Below are 4,430 nucleotides of genomic sequence, written 5' to 3'. Positions count from 1 at the left end.
ACTTTGTATTCCAATCAAGCACAATTATCTGTGCTTTAATCTTTGCTCTCATTATCCTGGCACTCCTCAAGTTGGCTGTTTCTATGGCACTGAATTCATAGATTAGCAAGTGTTTGTGGCACCATGAACCCTCTGTAATTTTGTGAATGTATAGATGGCCTGAATTTGGAAAAGAAGCCTTCTCTTTTCTGCAAGTTCTCTTTTCATTCACCATTTTTTTTCTTCTTTAAATATGCATTTTCCTCCTAGTTTTAGTAGTTCATTTGATCCTACATATATAAGGACCCTCTGCTGGCTAGTGGTTTAAATTAAGCAGTTTGTTGGCCTCTCTGGGGAAGACACATTGTGACATCTCCAGGCTCCAGTCACAGAGTCTAATTCATAGAAAAGAACGAGCAAATTAGCCTTTACGTATTAACTTGCTATATCAGGATGTTTTGAAAAGAGCATCTCTTCGCCCAGAATGGTGCAATGTAGCCCAAGGATATGGGAGAATGGGAAGGGCCTGCTGAACAAGGGACTTTGCTTTGTAGGAGATAATTAGCTGTCAATTCAGTATCAGTACTCAGCAAGGTCAAACAACTTTCTTTTAATCCATTTATTTCATACGCTTATCTAACTTAATAAACAAATGTGATGTTAATAGCTATGAGCATTGAGAAGATTTAAGGTCTACTTGAGATAATTTTTAAGAAAGATCAGAGTAGAGGGACAAATTGTGAAGGTTAACTCCTAGTACAAAAGTAGGCATGCTTTGCATGATAATAAACATTTAATAGGTCTTAGTGTCTTTCTGTTTTCTAGGTTATTAATCCTCATTCAGCCTGAGAACAAAATTGTGAAGCCATCTCTATTGAAGGTGTTTGGGGCTGAGTATTGTCAAAGATATAGTAGCATAGAGTTTCAAGAGTAGTACTGATAATGAGCTTAGTTTGACATTTGTTTCTCAATATCTTACTAAATAATCATTTAACAATTTTAGCTACATCTGTAAAGAAAACATTCTCTTCATTCACTGATTCATAAAAAGAATAGTAGCCTTAAGTATAATAACCATTTGACAAGCATAAAACTGGGAATCAGAAAACTTATTTTTAGGTTCTGTTCCAAAATATCTTTTTGGCCTCTCTAAAAAGAAAATAGAACAATTTAAAAGATCTTTTACAACTATGTGTATTTAAGATTCTATAATTACTATACAATAAAAATAGACAATAAAAGAATAAATACCTGAACACTGCTTCAAGTGTATCTTAAGTCAGGTTGCCTAGAAAAAAGTTGTTTTTATTGATTATTTTATTTATTTACATTTCAAATGTTGTTCCCTTTCCAGACTCTCCCTTCTGCAAACCCCTCATCCCATCCCCCTCAACTTTGCCTTTAAGAGAGTACTCCTCCACCCATCCACCCACTCCCACCTCACCCATATAGCATCCCCCTTTTCTGGGGCCACAAGCCTCCACATGACCAAGCACCTCCCATCCCATTGATGCCAGATAAAGCAATCCTAAACCATGGAACCATCCATGTATACTCTCATCCAATGATTCTTATCTGAAAACTTCCTTAAGGTGTGAGCTTTCTCAAGAGAAAACAACAAAGGATAGAATAAAGCAGGATAAATCAGTGTAGAGATAAATATATGATTTTAGAAATCTGAGGTCAGGTTTCTCCTACTGGAAGCTCTGGAGGATGAGTTGTGATCATCTACTTTTTCCAATCTTGAAGGAACCTAAGCATTTATGCCTACATATCACTAAGACTTAGCCAAGGACCTCTTCAGAAAATGGAAGAAGTACATCATAGACAGTGCAGCATGGAGGAAATCACTGAAGAAGAGAACTCATCTGTCAGCAGTATTGGCCATCATAACTAAGAGGTTGTGGTGTTGCTATGCTAAAAGGCACCTGTATATTATATCCTTAGTGTATATTATATGTTAATTTTCTTTCCTTGCTCCAATTTTTATCATAAATATTACCAAACTAATATTAATTATTTATTTCATTAGATGTTTTCATAGAATAGGGATATAATGATACATGTTGGAATAATCAGTTATATTTTACAAAATGGCAACATTCTTATACAGTGGTAAACTGAATGTTGACATTTCATTTAGACAAGATATTAAATGGTTATTTTCTGAGCAAGTAGAAAAACAAGCTCAATCATAAGGTCTACAATGAATAATATTTAAATGAATCATCTATTTTTCTTTTTGTTCTTTTATTAATTATTTTATTCACTTACATTTCAAATGGTATCCCCCTTTCTGGTTACCTCACCACAACCCACCCATTCCATTCTCCCTGCTCCCCTTTGCCTGCCTCTAAGAGGGTGATCCTCTACCCATTCACTCATTCCTGCCTCACCCCTCTAGCATCCCCCTACACTGAGATACCAACAGAAGAGCTAGGGGAAGGACTGAAGTAATCATTTATTTTTCATTCAGTCTTTTCAAATTATTTATTTTATGTGTATGGGTGTCCTGCTTGCCTATATGTCTATGTACTCTGTTGGTGCCTGGTGGCACCAGAAAGCCAGAAGAGACCCAGAAGATGCTCCAATATGTAATATGGACACATGCTCCCACTATGTTCATAGCAGCCATATTTATAATAGCCCCAAGCTGGAAAGAACCCAGATGTCCTTAAACAGAGGCATGGATACAAAAAATGTGGTACATTTACACAATGGAGTACTAAAAAGCTATTAAAAACAATGACTTTATGAATTTCTTAGGCAAATGGATGGAACTATAAAATATTATCCTGAGGGAAGTAACCCAATCACAAAAGAACACACATGGTATGAACTCATTTATAAGTGGATATTAGCCCAGAAGTTCAGAATACCCACGATACAAATCACAGACAAGAAGCTCAAGAAAAAGGAAGACCACAGAGTGAATATTTTTGTCCTTCTTAGAAGGGGAATCAAAATACCCATGAAAGGAGTTATAGAGACAAAGTTTGGAGCACAGATCAAAGGAAAGGCCATCCAGTGATTGTCCCACATGGGAATCCATCCCATATACAGTTACCAAACCCAGACACTATTGTGGATGCCAAAAAGTGCTTGCTGACAGGAACCTGATATAGCTGTCTCCTGAGAGGATCTGCCAGTGCCTGACAAATACAGAAGTAGATGCTTACAGCCATCGACTGGTCTGAGCACAGGGTTCCCAATGGAGGAGCTAGAGAAAGGAACCAAGGAGCTGAAGGGGTTTGCAGCCCCATAGGAGAAATAATATGAACCAACCAGATCCACCCAGAGCTCCTAGGGTCTAAACCACCAACCAAAGAGTACACAAGGAGAAACTGAAGGCAGCCACATATGTAGCAGAGGATGGCCTTGTTGGACATCAATGAGAGGAGAAGCCCTTGGTCTTGTGAAGGCTTGATTCCCCAGGATAGGAGAATGCCAGTACAGGGAAGTAGGAGTGAGTAGGTTGGTGAGCAGGGGAAAGGGGGATGGGATAAGGGGGGTGTGGAGGGGAAATGAGGAGTGGGGATAAAATTTGAAATGTAAATAAAGAAAAAAAATTTAAAAATCAAAAAACAAAAACAAAACAACAACAAACAATCAAACAAACAAAAAACAAAGACAAAAAAGAAAGCCAGAAGAGGACATTGGATTTCCTGGGGCTAGAGTTACAAACAGTTGTGAGTTGCTATGTGAGTACTGGGATTCAAACCCAGGTTTTCTGGATGAGAAGATAGTACTCTTAAACACTAAACCATCACTCCAGCACTCCTGCATTATTTATTTATTTGTAGAAATAAAAATTTAACATTTAACCATAAAGAAAAATTCCCATTAGGTTTTCCATATGCTACTTCACTAGCAGTTAACCTGTTGGGAACTGCTAAAAAATAACATTGAAAAACAGCTTGCACACACTGGCAAAAGTTAATGTGTCTCTATTTTACTTTAGTTTTATTTTTATTTATTCATAGTGTGTGCATATGTGTATGTGTGTGTGTATTGGTGTGTGTGTGTACATATGTGTATAGTTGTACACATATGTGTACAGTGGGAGGTCTGAAGGTAAATTTCTGAGGGAGTCCATTCTTGTTTTCCAACATGTGGTTTCTGGGCATTGAAATTGAAATTACAAGAAGAATGTGAATTAGAAGAAAGATGTAAACATAAAAAAACATAAATGGTCAAGACAGATGTGCTTAACTTTAACATGCTGTCTCAAACAGTTTTAAAGGATTCTATAAACCAATGGTCTTACTCTGTTTAGGTCAGGGACCCTTTTGAAAAAGTGATTAAAATTACAAGCTTCCTAAAAGATGAAATGTATGTGCACACAAGATTTTACTACCAATTTGGTGCACAGTATCCCAGAATCTATGAAAAATAAATAATCATAATACAGCAGAAGGAAGCTTCTGATCCAAATATACATTTCCTTCATT

At 36.8% G+C, this 4,430-nt stretch overlaps 1 pseudogene; it reads left to right on the top strand.

Moving 5' to 3' along the window:
* Positions 1 to 3,776: 3,776 nt before the first annotated feature.
* On the top strand, positions 3,777 to 3,873 carry LOC115030166 (annotated as a pseudogene).
* The last annotated feature ends 557 nt before the right edge of the window (positions 3,874 to 4,430 follow it).

The sequence above is a fragment of the Mus caroli genome, chromosome X, assembly GCF_900094665.2.
Source record: "Mus caroli chromosome X, CAROLI_EIJ_v1.1, whole genome shotgun sequence".
Lineage (NCBI taxonomy): Eukaryota > Metazoa > Chordata > Mammalia > Rodentia > Muridae > Mus > Mus caroli.
Note: the sequence above shows the minus strand (reverse complement) of the source record. Positions and strands in the feature narration are given on the sequence as shown.